The sequence below is a fragment of the Astyanax mexicanus genome, chromosome 5 (assembly GCF_023375975.1).
Source record: "Astyanax mexicanus isolate ESR-SI-001 chromosome 5, AstMex3_surface, whole genome shotgun sequence".
NCBI classification, from domain to species: Eukaryota; Metazoa; Chordata; class Actinopteri; order Characiformes; family Acestrorhamphidae; genus Astyanax; species Astyanax mexicanus.
The window spans coordinates 51,678,570-51,701,696 of record NC_064412.1 but is presented as its reverse complement, the minus strand read 5'-3'; the positions used below and the strand labels follow the sequence as shown (position 1 = coordinate 51,701,696).

Genomic DNA, 23,127 nt, shown 5'->3' with positions numbered 1-23,127 from the left:
GATACAGCAGTCGCAGGTGTAAGTGTATTGCTGTGTGATGCACATGCACCAAACGGAAAGTCGAATTTCAGCAGAACATCTGTAATTGTTCTTCTTCTTTTGTTCAATGGGTGGTGATTACTTGCTTCAATTTGGTCCAAAAGCCCAAACCATCTAGAAAAGTGCTTTGGCACAGCAGACAAACTAAATCATGGTTCCCTAGACCAAGACCAAGACCACCTCTTTTGGTTGGACCAAACTTTGGTCCTTTATTCCAGACAGTGGTTTGAGGCACCTGCTATATTGGGTTAGACTAAAATTCTAAAAGCACACTTAAAATGTAATCATATTGCAGATAAATCTTATAAAATGCAATTAAATGTGCATTTAATTGTATTTAAATGAACAGTTTATTTAAAGTTTAGTTAAACACAGTTTATCAGCAATGATGTGTTTAATATCTAATGTGTGCTTTTTAAGGTAGCATGGAAGATTAAGCTTAATATTCTTCACATATATGAGTGATTCTCAGATATGATTTAAATTTCTTATATAACAACTTCAAGGCTTTTTTGTAAACAGACAACACCACTTCACATTTATGAGTTATTAACAAGATTCACCCTGGCAGCTTCTATATGTAAAGACGTACAATCTCCATTATCCCATTTTGAAAATTCCATTAAAACAGTAATTTTAATAATAAAATAAATTATATTAACCTACCAGCCCTACATATTTTTTTTATTACCTTATATTACTAAATACTACTTAAAATTTTAATGTGCAGAAGCTTTATGTTAATCATGTCCAGAAGTGGCACCAACTTCTATGGGCTCAGAGGCGTTTGGGATGGATCATCACCCAATGGAAATGTGTACTGTGTTCCGGATGAATCAATGTAAAAGTCAGGGTCTGTTATGGTATGGGGATGTAACAGCAAACTTCTGTGATACAGCAATAGTGCAGAAAAGTACATTAATATCTTAAAGCAACATATACTGCTTTCAAGACATGTTTTGAGGAACATTCATGCATTTTTCAACAAGACAAGGCAAAACCACATGCTGCACACATTACAGAGGCGTGGCGGTGAAAGAAGAAGGTATTCTCTATCCCCAATAATAAATGTGTGCGCTAAATTTACCTGGACTAAAACCTTAGGCCACTAATGTACATTGAATTTATAAAGCATATTATTAGCATTATTGCCACCTATGTAATTAAACGCCACTGAGCCACTTAAAGACGCACATCTGGGCTAATGACGACTTTCTGTGGACGGCTTGACGCTGTCGTGTGACCTCTAAGCTCTCGGGCTTAAAGCTGTGTTTAGGGACAAACAGGGAAACAGTGATATGACGCCAGAGCCAAGGCTACACGCTGCTTAACCTGAGCAGCTGAGAAAGCAGGGCATGCTGGGAAACGAACACCAAAACAATCCTCTAAACCCTCTGCAGCTGTGGCCTAAACATAATCAGTCACATACACATTAACACACATGCAGACACACACACACACACAGACACACACACATAGAGGATACAGTGGACATTAACTGTACTTTTACGATCAGAAAGAAACTTGATCAAGAATAAGTTATCAGTGTGTGTGTATGTGTGTGTATACATGCCATGGTAAGGACACACTCAACCTGTAAGTGTGTTTGTGTGTGTGTGTGTGTGTATTCCTGAGGACACAGTCTGGATCAGATGACTGCAGCGTACCCAGGCCAACTGGCAAGCATAAGAGACAGGAAAAGAGGACAGGAGAGACGAGAGGACACCAGTCGTGCCCACCTCTCGGTAAACACACCGTAATCGGACATAAACCAACGACTGCCAACACAACACAACACACACGCATGCACGTCTTTACACAATGCTGAAACTGGCCTCCTTGTTACCCTCATGCTGGTGAGGAGGGTAATACTCAGAAGCTCAGCCATCATTCCAAACCACATTTCTAATTATGTTTACTCTGAGGCAGTCAAATACCATCTTTAAGCAAGAGTTTGGCAAAAACAGCCACATTTTTAGATCAAGGACAATGTGTACTGTCTGAAATGTGCTTTAGCTTTAAACTGGAACTTTGTAATGTAGAATAATGTAACTAACTACATTTATCATAAAAAAAATAGTAAGCATCCAAAAGGAAGTGTGGGACTGTAACGCTGTTCTGAAGAAAAATAAAAATGATTTACTCTGTGGAGGGTATCCTGACAGGCAGTACCATCGATGTTCCGTTTTCAACCTTTAAGACTTATACACCAACTGCTGCTATTGAGGAAATCTAGGAGGGTTATAAAGGACTCCATCCACCCAATCCACTGCCTGTTCACATATCTTGAAAACTAGACCCAGCCAGTTGTGAACCTGCTTCTTCCCCCAGGCCATCAGGATGCTGAACAGTCAATAGGACAGTGTACTGCCCAACTCACCTCCTTATACAACTTACACTCTGCACCCTGCTGTGTTCCCTAAATTGACTTTTTCTTTACCTTCTTTGAGTTTTACTCTGGCCCGATTTGCTACACAGCTTACCTGTAGACAGATTCTCGCACTCAATATGTGGATCTCTGCAGCTCGTCCAGAGTGATCATTGGCCTTTTGGCTACTTCTATTTTAGTGCTCTTCTTGCATGTGCTGTCAGTTTAAGTGCAAGGATGTATTGAAAGGTTTGTAGTAACGTCATATTTCTTCCATTTTGGGTGGATGACTGAGTGAATAGTGCTCTATGGGATGTTCATAGCTTGGGATTTTTTTCATAGCTCAACCCTGCTTTAAACTTCTCCACAACTTTATCTCTTACTACAGCCATTTTCTTATTTACTTGTTCAGGGTCAGGGTCACAGAGGGTCTGAAGCCTAAATATAAACACTGGCTTCAAGGCAAGGCTTTCCCCTGGACGAGGCACCAGTTAATTCCAGGGTGTGGTCATCCAATATGTCTGTTGAAATACAAAAATTAGGTCAGTTATTGAAGCCATATAGAGTATCATCATTCCAGAGAACACAGTTCCACTGCTCCACAGCTTAATACTAGGGGGGGGGGGGGGGGGGGGGTTACAGCCCTTTTACTAGTGCTTAGAATTGGACATTGGTGACCTTGGGTTTATGAGCAGCTGCTCCAGGGTGTCCTTATTTATTAGCATTATATTGGTGCTGTTACGTGGAGATTATACACACAGTGTTAGTAGTCAGTTCATCTTAATGCTTAATGCTGAATTAATTTAAAGGAGAAATCCAGCATAAAATGGACTTGGGGTGTTGAATAGTCCACCTCGGTTTACCCCCAGCATTCTGAAATACAGAGCTTTTAGCTGATGCTCCCAACAGGTTTTTAATTCTAAGGATAGGGGTAAATAAACTGCTGTTTTTACATAGTTAACAAGCTCAGAGTAACTCCTCACTTCATTGATAGAATTATAAGGGGCCTGACAGATAAAACAAGGCTTTAAGAATATTGAAAGTGCACTGATTAAAAATGTATATATATTAAAAAAGATTGTTCATAGACACAGTAACTTCAGGTAGTTCTTTGGGTTCAAATTAAGTCATGATAAGTTGACTGACAAGCATTAAGAAATAGTTAAGGTAAGGACAGATTGCAAAATCTTGCAAAATATCAATTTATTTGAATGGGTTATGCAATGCCCCTATCACTACAGTCCAAATGTTTGCATTTACAAAAACTAAAAGAAAAATATACAAATTGAGGCATATATCATCGCTGTCTAATGAAAAACAAGTATCTCCAAAACAGCAACTTTACAGAAGAGAGAAAAAACCTTCTAACCTTTCAATGGAAGTTACCGTGGGGTAAGAAATATTTTTAGATTTCTTAAAGCAAAAAGCAATCGCAAACTCTCAAAATCTTTGAAGTAAGGCTTAAAAATACTTGATTTTAGATCTTAAATTTTTAGATTTTAGATCTGAATCTGAATAAACTTTTTTGTGCTCATTTTAATTTCAAATACTTCAAATACTACTTAAAATAAGGGAATTATTTGAAGTAAGACTAATTAACATCTTTACACTTCCAATGCTTAGCATAACAAAAAAATCTGATCAGAGAAAGATTTAGTTTTTTGCAGTGTAGCATCGTAAGTCTGATGGGAGCACCGGCGATTCGACAACATATCATACTCGTTATCGTGTTTCACTACACCCCAGATTTCTCCTTCAATAGTCTAGGTGTCTACAAACATTTAGACACACAGCATATCAAAGCTTTACGGTCTTCAGCTCCTCTTCAGTCTCTCCAATCAGCAGCTGACATTTCTCTAACCCAACACAAAACAGCAGCTGACAGCCGAGGTCAGAGGTCATCAGGGGGAGCAGAAAGAGGTCAAGTGTGCCTAATCAGGTTTCACGCACTGCCACTGCCAAGTAGAGCTTCTTTTCCTCACATTATTGGAAAACTAGATTTAGTGAGTTATTGATCACCTACTGGAAATATGTGCTTTGAGGTTGTTGTGCATCCTGCTCATCTTTCTTAGAGGTTAAAAGGTGTGTTCCACAGCAAAATAGCAAAAACAAAATAATTAAATTATCCTGCATTAGTTATATGTATTAATAGTACTGTCAAGTGATAAATAACAAATTAATTATAAAAAAAATAACAAATTAATTATATGGGGGTTCTGGGGTTTGATCATTGATGGACGGCACTGTGCTAGTTAGATTCACTCAAATCCTTAGTTACAGACCTCAGAAGACCAGATGTGCTGCTCAATGCACATCTGCACATTGAAGTGTGTTATCCTGGATGCTATCTGTTGATTTTTGCAAGTTTTTTTATTTCTGTAATGAATTCATAAAAATCTAAATTAATCTGTTAAGGTGACAGCCCTAGTTATTGCATATTTTATTCAGTATTTTTTTCTCTGTATTTACTGTATATGTACATATATGTAAATAAGTGTGCAACATTAATTTAAATAATTATGGTTGCTCATTGCAAAGCAGTACACAAGTACATTGTTATCCATTTTAGGTTTCTACTAATTCTATTTTCTTCATATTATAATTTTTTTTTGCAAGATTATTGCTCCATAACACATCTTACTGTTTTTGAGGTATTTCCACTAATGTCCACTTATTAAGAGAATAGTATCCCCACCTGGGATACCCTAGTAACCACCTAGCAATTGCTAAACAACACCACAAGAATCATTTGAGATACTACAACAACAATACTACACCTTGGAACACCCCAGCAACCAATTTGGACACCACAGCAAACATATAGCAACTTCACCAAAAAAAACTACCTGGGACACTACTAGCAATCACTTAGCAACTATAACAACCACCTGTAATAATATAGAAACCCCCATGAAACACTGTACAAACCTACTACCGCCCAACCACTTGGGAAACCATAGTAACCACCAAGCAACCATTTGGCAACACCATAGCAAACATTTGGCAACACCATAGCAACCAGCTGATATACCATACTACTATATTAACAGTCCAGAAAATGTGTGACAATTGAGCTCTGCAACAATTTTATTTTACATTTCCTGCAGAAAATGCACTTTTCTAGTTTTAACATTTAAATGTTACACTGCAATTTTTGCTGCCTTTTTATTGGTTTGTTTTATTGAATTTTAAATATTGCAAACACTTAAAAACACAGGCATTTTGACCAGGAAATAAACCAAACTGTTGCAGAAACTGCTAATCTGCAGGTAGAGAATGTAAATTTAATGGAATTTTAGTGCAATATATGTATTCTTTATATAATTACATCTCTAATTGTTATTCTGCAAATACTAAAAATACTAAATCAAAGCAGCAGTAATAACTTTAGACTTTAGCTCCTCAAAAACACATTATTTTCTCCAAAAGAGCTCCGTGCTCCCGTAAATCCAGACACAGGACAGGTCATTTCAGAGCACGCTGAGATATTTGCCTCAGGCTACATCACTCTGAAAGTGTAGGCCGTAATCAAAGCAGGAGATATGAGGAATGTGCACGTTTCTCTCAGAAAATTGAACCTTTCTGAAAAGCCCACAGGTGAGATTTCAGCCCCTGCTTCTGAAGACTGTGTTTTTGAGCCTCCACTTTACAGATGCTTTCTCACAGCCACACCGGGTGCTGAATCGCCCGGCCTTTAAAAAGAAAATAGAACAGGATGTTCCCTGGCACCCCTATCTGCTCTTCTCCACTTCAGGAGGATTAACTCTGCGCCTTGAATAAACATTTCAGTGCTGTGCTGCGCAGTCAGTGCTGTCAGCAAGTCAGTAACTATATTAGTGATTTACAATCACAAATCAGGTATAGTTAAAGAACCACTAAACTCTAAACCCTCTCAGGTTCGTTCAGCTGTGCTATAGGCATTATATATACTATATATATATATATATATATATATATATATATATATATATATATATATATATATATATATATATATATATATATATATATGATGTTTCTGTGCACTTTGGTACGCAGACACATCACAATATGCAGATCAATCAATCAATAATACAACCTACCCATCAGCTCTTACTCCTGCCCTACATCTAAACCCATACATCACCCAGTGCCCCTCCCAAACTTCACCTTCCATTGTTTAGCCTTTTTCAAATTTGAGCTGAGGGTAGAGTCGACTAAAATCAGTGGATTTAGAGCCAATTAATATAGACAGTATGGAAGATGCAAATTCAATAAAAATGCATCTTACATTAACATTTTGTATTGTAAGGCTATTCCATGGGGTACCGTAATTGTCTTTGCACACCTCCGCTCCTCACCTCGGGCATTGTGTTGTTAATCAAATGAAATCATGAAGCCTGGCCAAAAGGGCAGTTGACACCTCTTGCTTGAAGATGGGGCCAAAGGGCAACTGACCATCTTGCTTGAGGATGTCTACTGAGCTGAAGAATCTTTTTAAATGCTGGATCTGAAATGTATCTTGTTAATATGAAATGTGAATGTCTTTGTGTTTGGTATCATTTTAATGGTCTCAGTGTGAGAAGTACAATGGTCTCAATGAAGAAATGTTAAAGATAACCTTAATAAAACATCTCTGAACTTTGGGAGAAATGTCTCCATTCTGGAGAGACACTCCCCTTCCTGCTCCTGATGGGTTTAGGATTGCCCCGTGATGATCAAAGGCCATGATGAACAAATGGTTGTGATAGTCGGTAAATAGTGCCAAATTCCAATCTCAATGTAAATTTGAGGTGTAATGTTCTGGTTGGATATTTAAGGAAAGCACAAAGACCTACTCTCTGAGTTTTTCTGGTAGTATGAGACCTCCCATGCTCTGCATGTAACCATCACTTCAAATATACCATACAACATTGTATTTCAAATGTACTGTGCACTATTCTTAACTGTTATCTTAAAATCTGTCTTTAGATTATTTTAGGAATATTGTTACATTGTTACATATGTCAATTAAGGCCACAATAAACCATTAACTGTTAATCTGTAGCAATTACTTTGTTGAGTCTTTTTCCTAGTAAGCCTAGGAGCCAAAGAGGTCTGTAGTCTGAGATTCTTTAAGTTTCTAGACTTTCATAGTTATATAGTGAGTTTCACTGGGTGCTATACTAAGCTCTTAACCGCTGAGGGGAATATGAAGTTTGAGTGTTATGTCCTGTAACTATTAATTTAGATTAAGTTCTGGACCGCTGAACATCTCAACCTAGGTGCCGGGCTGTTTTCACATGTTATGTAGTTTTGTTGGCTATGCCACACTCTAACCTCTGAGGGAAATAGATAAGATTGAGTGTTATGTTCTGTAACCGCTAGTGTAGACTAAGTTCTGGACCGCTGAACATCTCAACCCAGGTATCAGGCTGTTCTCACATGTTATGTAGTATTGTTGTCTAGCTTTTATGCCCATATCTCCTATCACTGAACTATTTAACAAGACCTAGTTTTATTAGATAGACTCTAATCTTAGTAGATGTGCTACTATTAATAGTTAACAGTTAATCTTTACCTAGTTGATAATTATAAATGGAGTCAGATTAGTTTAAGTTAGTGTCTCACCTAAGTCTCATCTAAAAGTACCGGTTAGACGGAATACGCATTAGGAGGACAAGGCATAGGCCTGTTGTCGCCTCCCTTACAAAGTGGTGACCCCGACGTGATATCACAAGAATTGCAAGGACTGCAAGTGATCAACGTTATTCCGGCACAACCCGCGATGAGGTTTGAACTGGTTCTTTTCTTCAAGCTGTTCTGGTGAGTACAACCTTTTTCTTTTCTCAGCTTCAGGGAGAGTCTAATTGCACCCCATATAGACACATACAGTAGAACGGATCGGTATATCCATTGGTAGATCGGAGACCGTAGAAATCCGATGGGGGGAAAACTTTCAGTCAAGAAACACTTAAGACAGGGATATGAGAGTGTAGATGAGGAATTAATGGAAACATGTGGCGATCAACTACACCAGACCCTAGTTCGTTTGCGCGACCATGGTGTAAATTTAAGGTTGGATAACAGCGAAATCCTTGACTGGTATTGCACAGAAGGCGTCAAACTAAAACATAAAAGTAAATTTCGTGATCTCCCTGCCGCAATTGTATGGTTGCTTAGACGCAATGATTTAAAAACAATAGCCGAAGGTGAGCGTGTTTTAAACAACATCCAAAGCTTAGAGACAATGCGCTCAACAGAAATCGAAAAGCTGAGGGCACAAATTGACGCATTTGATTATGAAAAACATAGCTGGGCAAGACAAAGTGAGGTAATGGAATCTGAAATCAAACAACTCAGACAAAAACTGAACTTAGACAAGCGCTACACTTCCACACTGGAAGATTACTGCAACAATGCAGGCTTCCCCGTAGCAGCCATTAGAGAAGCTGCAGTTAGCTCAACTGGCATGAGTAGGACCACAGATGATAGTGAGGATGAGGATATTGCAGTTGTTACAAAGCTCTCTAAAACCTGTCAGATCTCTAACAACAAAATGTGTGAAGCAAGTCTGCGATATCCATTAGATGAAGAGGACGATGAAGATAGACCCCAATGCAATTCTCAATTGAGAAAGCGTAATAAAACTCACGTGTACCAAAGCCCAATTATCACCCGTTCAAAAACAGGCACATCTAGAAATTCTACCGTTAAAGTGTCCGTTGTCAAAACTGTGAGGGATGCAAATAATGGCGTTACCACCATCACTCGAGCCCTTTCGTGTGATGAATGTTCCAAACACAAAGAAGTAGTTGGCATGATGCCTCGTCGAGGCCCATTTCAGAGTTACTGGGACAGGATAATGCTACAGGCGTCCGTTTACAACCTAGAACCCCGCGACGTATGGCAAATAATCTTGCTCACCATTCCCCAAGAGCTACAACCAAAAATGTCACATGATCTTAGAACAGGAAACATTCTAATTCGTCTCCCAGGAGAAACTATCAGTGACATCTATAACAGAATAAAAGAAAACTTGCTTGAATTGCGAGGGCCAACAAAAGCCGAATGGCACAGAATTATTGACAACAAACAGACCAACATGGAAACATTTGAGGCGTTTGCAGAGCGCATGTGGGTAATATTTAGAGAATATAGTGGAGTCCCACAGTGTGACCGTGACCATGAAATTTTACTGCAGATGCTGCGAAGCAATGCTGGGCCACAAATTCAGAATGCATTAGCTCTAGGTGGAGACCCACCACACAACACATACAATGCACTGATTGAATGGGCCACAAAAATAGAACAAAGATCAAAAGTTTACAAAACACAACCCATAGCTGCAGCCCATTGGAAAGCTGAAGGGAATAGTGATGCTGTCGTGTGTAGCTACTGTAAGAGACATGGGCATGACAGAAAACACTGTTTTAAACTGCGCGATGAAACTCAGCCAATCAGTCAATCGGGAATATCTAAGTTTAGGGGAGCATTTCGCCCAAACTCAAAATACTGTCCAAAGTCAAGCAAGGCAAAAAACACAAGGAGGGGCAGTCCTTACACAGAGGTGCAGGACAGTCCTTACAAAGAGGTGCTAACTGCTATAGATCGGATGGGTAAACCATAGGGGTGCGTGGCCTCCATTGAAGCTGGGAGTGTCAGTCCTAGTGACAATCGCGTTAAGATAAAATCTAATCTTGGAGGCCGATTAGTGAACATTTTGATTGATACCGGTGCAGTTTGCTCCTGCACAAACATACCACTTCCATTAACTAATGAAACCATCCAAATCAAAGGGATAGGCAAGGAGCTAATGACAGCCACCCGTACAAAACCAACTCGACTCGACTTAGGCTCAATAGTGTTGACTGAACAATTTTGGTATTTACCAGAAAACAGGGAGGGCACAGTGTTGGGCATGGACATAATGCAAAAGCATGGCTTTATTATTCATTGCTTGGAAAAAGAGATTGAGATTTGCACAGATAAGACTTCAAAGAACAAGTCCTGTGCTAGCATTATGTCCATTTCCACAACTGACCCAGTGCAACAGCTGATCCAAAAACAAAGTGACACAAGGGCCAATCATGAGCATGATTGTGACCTAACTGACTTTGAGGTCAGCATTGTAGGAAATTCACCTCCCCCACAGAAACAGTATAAAATCAAACCAGAAGCAGAAGCTTCTGAACACGGCACTGTCAAAGAGCTAGAAACTAGGAGTATAGTCAGAAAATGCGGCCCAGTCACAAATTCACCACGTTTACCAGTGCCAAAAGGGCTATCTCAAGCAACGCCAAATGTAGCCAACCCAGCCACAATTTTAATTAAATTACCTGATGCCTTGTCTTCAGGTTTGGATATCAAAAATGGTTTCTTGTCCCTTTACCCAAAAGACCAAGGGAAACTTGCGTTTCACATAAACCAAACTCAATTTACATGGCAAAGAAAGTGTCAAGAACAACACATTAGTCCAGAAGCATTCCACAAGGATGCTTCAGAAATTCTCAGTCCGTGTGATAGCACAGAAGAGGTAACTAGCTATGTAGGTGAAATCCTACCTGAGACAAAAGGTCCGTTGTATGACCATTTAAACCTTGTGGATAATGTCATTCAGACTTGGGGAGCTGTGAGTTTTCAACTAAATGAGGAGAAAGCACAGATTGGACAAAATGAGGCTCAATACTTAGGAGACACGTTACCCCAAAACCACTGTGCACTGACAGAGGATAGACACAAATGCATTGCTAAACTGCCAAGACCAGACACACTTAACTCGCTCCAAAAGGTGTTAGGAACTGCTAATTTTCTTCGCGAGTTCATCCCAAATTTTTCAGGTGTCGTAACACCTTTATATGCATTGTCAAAAGGCAAATTGAAACCCTCTGAAGTACAAGACTGGACTGTTGAACATGAAAATGCCTTCACTGAACTACAAGAGCCTTTATGTGTTGTGCCAGCTTTAGGCCTGCCCAGTCCATCCAAAACATTCCACATTCAAATTGACACACACAAGAATACCCATGGCAGTGTATTAGCTCAAGAACATGGGGGAAAGCTTAGACCAGTAGTGTACTACAGTCAAAGAAAGTCTGTGATAGAAACTGAATTTGATCTATGCACACAGCAAGTCCTGGCAGTTCATTGGATGTTGACCACAACGGAGCCTGTTGTTGGTTTCCAGTCTGTTGCAGTGCACAGGGTGCATATGCCAGTTCAAATGTTGCTACAAAGAAAAATCAAAGGGGTTTCAGCACAGAAGTTTGTGCAGTGGCTTACTGACATTAACATTTGTGACATTACAACAGTTAATGACAGAATCTTACCACACCAGCCAAAAGAAGTACACGGACAGCCCCATTTTTGTGAACCAAAGTCAGAGACTGAAAGTTCTGTGCTTGGCAATGTGCCAGGCCAAACCAGACTGTACATTGATCTCAAATCTCTCTGTTGTCTTTGTTGTATGTACCCAGGTTTTCACACTGCCATTCCATGGATCCAGATGCCAGGAGAGTGTCCGGACCAGAAAACAGTTACCTGGGCCGGCGAGCCTTTCTCACTTGTAATGTCAAGTGTGGGAGATGGGTATGGAAATATTACAAGGAGCCATCCACACCTCACATCACACTTCCAATAATGCAGTCAGTGATATGGCTCCCCGGAGTAGCTCCGGAACCAATTTGTAACAACAGAAATTGTTATAGAGAGGGATCCACCCATCTCCCCACTCAGAATATAACCACCAAATTTCCAAAATCTTACAACATGTCCAAAAAACACACCACATTCCAAAATTGGCATTTTGAATTTGGTGTATCAGTTTGCATAATGGACTGGATCCTAAAAAGTCTTACTACACAGGATCTAGAAATAGCCACATATAGATGCACACATACAATCTCACACATATAGTGTACACAGACATGCTCTTTAACCCTTACTTCTTTCACAGAAGACCAACCCAGCCAAGAAATCCGGAACCTTCGTCTGCAAAAGAACCCTAAGCATGTCCTAAATAATTAGATTGAAACTTTGGACCTACACAGGCGGTCTATATATATGAAGGATATGAATTATGCTGAATTGTTATCCTCTTTTACAATGTATATTAGCACTAAGTGCACTGTTTGTATTGGATTCTTTGTAACTTTCTCATTTATCCACCCAGAACAGATTTTTTTTGAAATTCCACTACAATTAACTCCATAGAGGTTGTGGTGAAGAATCAAGTAATAAAATGGGACCACATTGTGGGGTATATGACTTTAGAAAACACTGAGACCTTGTTCACTTCTTGCATTTGCTGTCATGAGACTACTAGTTACATTCTTTGTACTTGTAACATTCTTAAAACTTTTTCACAGAACAACTCAAGGCTGATCAGCATCCAATCTCTGCATGGAAATGAACTTTTTCACCTACAGTGGTCTGACCTGTCAGGCAAATCACAGCTTCTGCCTAGAGATCACTTGGATGTTTCTCCCTGGTGGAACGACACCTTTTATGAGGAAAACACTTGTGCCCTGACAGAAACAATGGACTTAGTTGAACATACCATTATAAATATGGATTATCACATCACCCAAGCATAGGTACAGACGAACCTGGCCAAGAAGACTGCTGAGATCCTGCCCAGTTCATCTACACACTCGGCTCAATACACTTACACTGGGTGGGATTGGGTGTTCAGAGGATGTGTATTTGCAAGTATGGTCACATTCACTGTCACCCTGATCCAGTGTTGCTATGTCCGATGTGCTCTTCGTTCACTCTGCAAAGCCACACACTTCGTGCCCAGCCCCTGCAGCTGTCAACTTCACAAAGACTGCAGGAGTAGACCTGGGATGGGGTATGGACTGAATTGGAATTGACCCCCGTGATCTTTGATTGGCTCTCAGGGGCCAAAAGGGGGGAATCTGTAAGGCTATTCCATGGGGTACCGTAATTGTCTTTGCACACCTCCGCTCCTCACCTCGGGCATTGTGTTGTTAATCAAATGAAATCATGAAGCCTGGCCAAAAGGGCAGTTGACACCTCTTGCTTGAAGATGGGGCCAAAGGGCAACTGACCATCTTGCTTGAGGATGTCTACTGAGCTGAAGAATCTTTTTAAATGCTGGATCTGAAATGTATCTTGTTAATATGAAATGTGAATGTCTTTGTGTTTGGTATCATTTTAATGGTCTCAGTGTGAGAAGTACAATGGTCTCAATGAAGAAATGTTAAAGATAACCTTAATAAAACATCTCTGAACTTTGGGAGAAATGTCTCCATTCTGGAGAGACACTCCCCTTCCTGCTCCTGATGGGTTTAGGATTGCCCCGTGATGATCAAAGGCCATGATGAACAAATGGTTGTGATAGTCGGTAAATAGTGCCAAATTCCAATCTCAATGTAAATTTGAGGTGTAATGTTCTGGTTGGATATTTAAGGAAAGCACAAAGACCTACTCTCTGAGTTTTTCTGGTAGTATGAGACCTCCCATGCTCTGCATGTAACCATCACTTCAAATATACCATACAACATTGTATTTCAAATGTACTGTGCACTATTCTTAACTGTTATCTTAAAATCTGTCTTTAGATTATTTTAGGAATATTGTTACATTGTTACATATGTCAATTAAGGCCACAATAAACCATTAACTGTTAATCTGTAGCAATTACTTTGTTGAGTCTTTTTCCTAGTAAGCCTAGGAGCCAAAGAGGTCTGTAGTCTGAGATTCTTTAAGTTTCTAGACTTTCATAGTTATATAGTGAGTTTCACTGGGTGCTATACTAAGCTCTTAACCGCTGAGGGGAATATGAAGTTTGAGTGTTATGTCCTGTAACTATTAATTTAGATTAAGTTCTGGACCGCTGAACATCTCAACCTAGGTGCCGGGCTGTTTTCACATGTTATGTAGTTTTGTTGGCTATGCCACACTCTAACCTCTGAGGGAAATAGATAAGATTGAGTGTTATGTTCTGTAACCGCTAGTGTAGACTAAGTTCTGGACCGCTGAACATCTCAACCCAGGTATCAGGCTGTTCTCACATGTTATGTAGTATTGTTGTCTAGCTTTTATGCCCATATCTCCTATCACTGAACTATTTAACAAGACCTAGTTTTATTAGATAGACTCTAATCTTAGTAGATGTGCTACTATTAATAGTTAACAGTTAATCTTTACCTAGTTGATAATTATAAATGGAGTCAGATTAGTTTAAGTTAGTGTCTCACCTAAGTCTCATCTAAAAGTACCGGTTAGACGGAATACGCATTAGGAGGACAAGGCATAGGCCTGTTGTCGCCTCCCTTACAGTATAACATTTTGTCTGCTCAGCTTCTTTTTATTTATTAATATGCAGTACATACAGTCCTGCATTGCAGACCTGCAACAAAAAAAATACAAAAAAAAGATGGGCAGAGGATCTACATTTTGTGACAAATGCATGAAAATAGCACGAAATGTCTAAAAACAATGTTGCCTAATGAAAGACTGGAAGGAATTTGCATATTTCTCCTACCACAGCCCATAATTTTCAAAGCTATTCAAGGAATCAAGAGAAATTTCAGTGTGTAAAGGTTAAGAGCACAAGTCTATGCATCAAGCACCATCATTCAACAACAGCTGTTAGAACCACATGAACTTTACTAACCTATCACCAACAAGCTCGACAATACAGAGTTACTGTATTCACTAATACCACTTACAACTTTACTGTACACAACACAAGCCTTATGTTCACCATGACCAGAAGCATTGTCCACTTTTCTACTGGGTTCTGAGGAATCTGAGATGATCCATCACACAGTGAAAACACTGTGTATTGTGATGGGAGGAAAAAGACCTAGGAGCTCACAGAGTAGCTCCCAGCATGCTCGGCAGCCTTCCTTCTCTTTTGTTTATGGTTATTTCAAGGGTTTAGTGTTTTGGCGGGTTGTAGGGGTTCCTGTGGTGAAGCATTGTTCACCCTCTAGTGTTAGAGTGCGGTGTGGAGGTGGCCAATGGGCTGCTATTTTAAAAGAGAACTGCTGTTTATGTGGTTATTTTTGTCTTTTTTCCTGTTTGAATAAAGGTGCCAAATGAGATTATCGTCTGGCTTCATTACTCTACACTCGGTTATTCTACAATACTCTACCCTAAAAGACGACATCTCTTTCAGGAACTTCCATGCATTTTTCAAGAAGACAATGTTAAAGCACATGCTGCACACACTGCAAAGTAATGGCTGTTGAAGAATAGGGTATGGGTACTTGACTGGCCTGTCTAATTTTTTAATTTTTTATAAAATTTTTCTCACTTTCTCCCCAATTTACACAGCCAATTACCCAACCCACTCATTACGACTCCCCCTATCACTAGGAATGCCCCAACACCCGGAGGGTAGCATCATAGTGCACTTGGAGGAAGTGCAGCGAATCAGTTCTGATACATCAGCTCACAGACGCCTTGTGCTGATAGACATCACCCTTTGGAGTGATGTGGGGAGAGAGCGCCATCTACCCACGCAGAGAGATCAAGGCCAATTGTGCTCTCTCAGGGCTCCAGCAGCTGACGGCAAGCTACATGAACAGGATTCAAACCGACGATCTCCGCTGGACCACTTGGAGACACAGCTCTGAACTTTTGAAACAGAAAATGTGATAAAGATGATTCTGTTGCACTCCTTAAGACATGTTTACAAGGAGAACGTGGACAAAATAACACCTGAAACAATGTCTTTTAAATGCTGTAAGAAGGAATGGCAACATTACAGAGTGCTAAACACTTTATCATGCCAATTTTTTTGGAATGTGCTGTAAGCCTAAAAAAATGCCGGAATGGATGCATATTAACAAATTAAATGAATTTGATCAGATAAAACATTAAATTTCATTTTTTCAGTTCCTATTTGGAGCAATCGAGTTGAAGTCAATGTGAGAAATGTAAACATGGCATTATAACTTGCATAGTGTCTCAGTTGCACCAAAATAGCTCTAATAAGGATAAGTCTGCAACAGGACAACTATAAATTAGCTCTAGTCACGTTTTCGCTTTAGTCATGTTTTCATACCAGGCATTATTTTAAGATGGCAGAGAAATCAATTTTCAAAACAGCCCCATGTGAACGGGGTTACTTGGCAGTTCCTCCGTCTATCTGGCAGGCAACGTCTGTAAGATAGCGTGACATGTTGGCACAAAAAAAAAAAAACAGATGCAGGGAAGAGCATTTTAAAAGCACACACAGAGGCCAGGTCACAATCCCAGTGCACACTTGTCTAAACTGCTGCACATGTCCTATCAGGTTTGGTAGGAAGGTCATTCTACAGAAGTGTCCACTTTTGGAATGTTAAAATTTAGTTTTTTGTCTGTATGAATACGCATAAATTACAGATTTATTATTATTTATACTTATTTTACTTTTGGGTACCCTAGAATGTTTTGGGTACTAAAAAAAACGCCACCAAAATGCAAAAAATGCATTTTTGCAAAACAGCTGCAACTGACCATTAAACAACATGTTATGGTATATCTGCTAAAATAAGTTATTTAATTTAGTTATACTAAAAATTATACTAGGTCTGAATTTGATAAAATCTGATAACTAAAAAAGAGATATAGGGTCCTGGCTCCCACTTTGCACAATTAGGTACATCGCCATCTTACACCCCGCTAACAGGCTATTTTTCACACCTTGCACCTGCATCATTTAAATTGCAACAGAGCTTGTGAATATATTTATGCCGACAGGTGTAGTGATTTCGAAATGAGAGTTCAGGTAAATTTCGGACTTATTGCTATCTTGGCCCAGCTGATATACTAAATAATTATTTTACAAATATATAAATTATAAAATATAAAAAAATAAATCTCTAAATTGGTGACTCAAGTACCTTTAATTGCAAAACTTTTTCAGTAACTAAGATAAATTGAATTGTTTAATTCTTAAACCACTACAATGAGTTGCTTTTAATTTGGCAGTCACAACTAAATTCATTAAGTAACTACTACAAACTTAATTGTATAATAGTTAAAATAACCTTTTTTATTTTAAAATAAAAATACATTTTAACTCATATGTTTCTCAAGTGTAATATACATACATTAAAGACAAAATAAATGTTTCCATTGAATGACCCAGTAGGGAGCTTAGGAGAGGGTTTAGGTGATTTAAGAGATCTTTGATCATGGAGCTTCCATTCAGAAAAAACTGAGCCAGCATTTTCTCTACTCCACATTCCAGAAAGCTGAAGACACAAGCCCTTTTCCTCTGCTTTCACCACCCACCTCACACCCCTGTAATTCCTGCTCAGCTAAAACATGCCCTCCCCTCTCAAAACCAGCGGCCCACCACACTCTTATAATCAGTGTGTTTGGGAATTTTCCACAGAACCACAAACAAGGCAGAAAACACTGAGCCCAGCTCTTCCAGAAATGAGCCCGATTTCTGAGGAAATCATTAAGTTCTATGATATATTGAGTAAATACTGTTATTATAAAAGTGGGATTTTTTTTTTTGCACGCATACCTCACTTTACTCAGCAGTTTTAAAATAGACATCTTTAAAATACCTTTACTTTCACTTAAGAAATTTACAGATGTCATCAGCTGAGATGTTTTTTTTTTTGCCAATCTTTTAAACCTTTTTCTTTAAAATAATAATTAAATTAAAAATAATTTAATTGTGTAACACACTTTGTAATTAATTATGTAGTAATAGAGTTTGGTGGTGAAAACATTACACTATTTACAGCTATATTGAGTGAGTAAAGTGATTTTATATACATTTCAGGATAATATTCATTCAAGTATTAGAACAGCTGGATGTTCATTTTTCATAAATAAAAAAGGTATGGAGTATGCATTATTGTTCTCTTGTTTGATGTCAGTTAAAATACGCTTGGGTGGGTGTGAACTGAGCTGGTAAATGCTACAGGCCAATCAGGTTTAAAGCCAAGATAATTGTTCCAGCACGTATGAATAAGATCCTAGTTAAACCAGTCTGACCAGCCACCCAGACAGCAAACTGAGGACACGTCTACACAAAGCTAACAAAACACATGGCTAATAGAACTCAACACAAAGCTAACACAACACATGGCTTATACAACAAAAACATAATACAACTCAACACAAAGCTAACACAAAAAACACATAATATAAAACACTGCTAACACAAAACAAAGCGAATACAACACAAAACACTGCCACCGCAACACATGGCTAATAGAACTCAACACAAAGCTAACAAAACACATTGCTAACACAGGTTAACACAAAGCTAACAAAACACATGGCTAATATAACTCAACACAAAGCTAACAAAACACACGGCTAATATAACTCAACACAAAGCTAACAAAACACATGGCTAACAGAACTCAACACAAAGCTAACAAAACACACGGCTAATATAACTCAACACAAAGCTAACAAAACACATGGCTAATAGAACTCAACACAAAGCTAACACAACACATGGCTAATAGAACTCAACACAAAGCTAACAAAACATATGGCTAATAGAACTTAACACAAAGCTAACACAACACATGGCTAACACAGGTTAACACAAAGCTAACAAAACACATGGCTAATAGAACTCAACACAAAGCTAACAAAACACATGGCTAATAGAACTCAACACAAAGCTAACACAACACATGGCTAATAGAACTCAACACAAAGCTAACAAAACATATGGCTAATAGAACTTAACACAAAGCTAACAAAACACATGGCTAATAGAACTCAACACAAAGCTAACAAAACACATGGCTAATAGAACTCAACACAAAGCTAACACAACACATGGCTAACACAGGTTAACACAAAGCTAACAAAACACATGGCTAATAGAACTCAACACAAAGCTAACACAACACATGGCTAATAGAACTCAACACAAAGCTAACAAAACACATGGCTAATAGAACTCAACACAAAGCTAACACAACACATGGCTAATAGAACTCAACACAAAGCTAACACAACACATGGCTAATAGAACTCAACACAAAGCTAACAAAACACATGGCTAATAGAACTCAACACAAAGCTAACACAACACATGGCTAACACAGGTTAACACAAAGCTAACAAAACACATGGCTAATACAACAAAAACGTAACACAACTCAACACAAAAAACAAATAATCTAAAACACTGCTAACACAAAACAAAGCGAATACAACACAAAACACTGCTACCGCAACACACGGCTAATACACCTCAACACAAAGCTAACACAACACATGGCTAACACAGGTTAACACAAAGCTAACAAAACACATGGCTAACAGAACTCAACACAAAGCTAACAAAACACATGGCTAACAGAACTCAACACAAAGCTAACAAAACAATGGCTAACACAGGTTAACACAAAGCTAACAAAACACATGGCTAATACAACAAAAACGTAACACAACTCAACACAAAACTGCTAACACAAAACAAAGCGAATACAACACAAAACACTGCTACCGCAACACACGGCTAATACACCTAAACACAAAGCTAACAAAACACATGGCTAATATAACTTAACACAAAGCTAACACACCTAAATACGTGATAGAGATAATAAAAAAAGGCAATTTATTCATTAATTTATTCTTCATACTGTCCATAGGATGATGTTGACTATTCTCAGTCCAGCAGTAACACTGATGTGTGATTGAGAAATCCAATTACTGAGCCAAAATCCATATCTCCATATCCATAATCTCTTTATTGGATTCCTTAATCTAATAATTAATCCGGAAATTCTCCATTGTAGACTTATAGTGATGACCTCATCAGCAATGAATTCTGATCGTTGGTGGGACACCTAAGCTACACCTGTACAGGTATTAACATACTGTGGGCTGCATCCACACCTTTTATTAAGAAGACTGACGCCTGGAATAGAAGTGCATCAGCATAGTAATTCGGAATGCTTTCTGTGACGTACAGCTCATTCCACGCTGGCTGTGTTTGGCTGGAAACAATCTACTGTATGAAGCATAAGAAGAATGAAGGTCACTTACAATAAATCAGCAACGTTTATCTTAATCTCATCAGCCGCGTCCTCCACACAAAGCAATGAGAATGAACAGAGTCAGCAGGTGAGACGAGTCATCAGTACTGACTGGAATGAGGAATTACAGGTGGGTGGAATAGGTCATGGTGGAATATGTTTTATTAATGAGATTCAAATGAAACATGAATACTAAAAAATAAAGTAGTTCTCAGGTAAAATCATTGTTCAGTTATTGAAGCAAAAGGAAGAAGAATATTTCTGAAAAAGTCATTATGCATTTTGAATATTTAGCAGTTAAATCCTCTACCAGTTTCACTTTTCATGAAAATGAAGATTATTCAACTTGTTAATATTAATGAGTGCAGCAGAAACAGTCTGAGGTGTCACGAACCATTATATGAGCCAGAGCTGAAATATGTGACAAACACAATTATGATGCTAATGTGTTCCACGGTTCTGCATATTAAATATAAAAAAATATATATGCAAATTATATATAAATTATCGGTACCACTTTAAAATAAGACTACCTTTATAAAGAGGTTATAAATGTTTTACAATTAGTTTATTAATAATTACTAATTAGGTTGTAACTGCCTTAAAAAAAATTAATAATCAGTTATAACACATACGTAGAAAGGGCAACAATGACCTGTTGTTTGCTGAATAGTGAACCCACAGCCGTCTATATTGTTGTCCTTTCTACGTATGTGTTATAACTGATTATTAATGATTTTTAAGGCATTTACAACCTAATAAGTAACCATTAATAATCTAATTGTGAACCATTCATAAACACTTTATAAAGGTAGTCTTATTTTAAAGTAGTACCAAATTATCTAATAATAGGTCATAGTTTCACTTTTAATTTCCTGTCATGCATGCAATGACACTTTGGCCAGTTTTGGTGAAAATTTTAATATATTTCTTTATTTATTTGTTCAATTTGACGCCAAAAATGTTTATGGTGACCTTGTTGTATTACAAATATAAATTAAACATTTCAGAAAATATTTTTTAATTACATGATATTTTCCCACAAAAAGATGGACAGCTTAAGCTTGGCCTATGGAAATGATATGAGAAATATAAAGTGAAATTATTATTACGAATTGCTGAACATGAAGTGTCTTCAGTCCCTTAAAAAGAAAACCGTATAAAGATTATGATGTCTGTGAGTGTAAAGATTTCTTAAAGGGGCAGGGTCCTTTAAGATGACAGGTGGGCAAGCAATAGATGGATATTTTTTTATGAAAATAGCTGAATAAATAATTGAAGACATCAGTTAATAAAGAACTAAGATGCAGATACAAAAAAGGCACTATATTTTATATAGGATTAAATACATTAATCCTAATATTAATATACAATGTACAGTTGCTGTTCCCTTTTTTGTCTTCAAAGACTCCTCAGGATAAATCTCAAACAGCAGTAGCTATTTATCTTTCCTTTGCACTTCTGCTGCAGTTTTCTCATCCAAATATTACAGATTAACTTAAATATTCATGATTTACTTTAATTTATACACATTCTGTCACTTCATACTTAAGAGTATGGTCAGTTAAATTTTTTTTATTTATTTCTGATTTGATTTATGCAACCATAATATAATTGTAACGCGGGGGATGAGACGGGAGGCGGATTTATAAGCGGGTAAGAACAATACTTTAATAAATAACAAATAAACAAACAGGGGAATAACGAATAAATATATATACATAAACAAACAGGGAAAACCAACACAGAGCTAAGCTAAACAGATAAGAACAAAACAAGGTTAGGGAATATATACAAAGGATGAATACGTAAATATATACAAAATAAACAAAGAAACAAACAGGCAAGAAACGTGACTAGAAATAAACAATAGCGTGTAAATACAAGAACATAGAAAGAGCAATAACGTGATGTAGTAAACAATAGCAAACGTGGCGAGACAAACGACAGAGGAGGGTGCAAAGACCGACGGAGGACAAGGTGGCAGAGGAGGGCTATTTATAGTAACATGAAACACTGAACACCTGGGGAAACAGGTAACGAGGGGCGGAGCTACAAATTACACACGTGATGGAAAAGTACAAGAGAAACACACTAGGAAACGGGGAAAACACAGGAAAACATAGCGAGGGCGTAACAATAATAAATAGTTTGTAAAAGCTATCAAAGCTAAAACATTAAACTAAGCAATAGTATAATCATACACAGTCAACTAATCAATTTAGACATTTTAGTTGCTTAAAACAAAAACATAACATGCTTCACAAAAATAAAAATAAGTGTGAAATTTACCCACACCCACTAGTTCAGATGTGATACTACAATAAGCATAGTGGGAATATAAAGACAACAAGCTAAATGAATAATGTTAAGAGAGAGAATTTTATTAAATTCAAAGGAATTACTCTCCATAAAAGGAGCTAACGCTGCCTCCAGCCGGTCTAAGCAAAGTTCATCTCCCCTATTATAAGAGCCTGGAGTTTTTAGATTGTTAGACGGAAAAACTGCAGGTTAACTTGTAACTGAGTGATTTAATGTGTAAATAGTTTGTGAAATTATGCTTGTGTTCTCTATGAAGCGCTGTGACTAATTCAGATTAGTAGCAGCTAATTTCCGGCTCGCGTTCATCCTTGGCGACAAAATAATCTGAATTAGTAACAGCACTACAGCTACAACTTCATGGAGAACACGATCATAATTTCACAAACTATTTACACATTAAATCACTCAAGTTACAAGTTAACCTACAGCAACTCTTGTTCAGACACTGAA

The 23,127-nt window shown here is 38.0% G+C and overlaps 1 pseudogene; it reads left to right on the top strand.

Annotated features, from left to right (window-relative positions):
• Positions 1-8,702: 8,702 nt before the first annotated feature.
• LOC125780434 (uncharacterized) lies at positions 8,703-13,659 on the top strand (annotated as a pseudogene).
• The last annotated feature ends 9,468 nt before the right edge of the window (positions 13,660-23,127 follow it).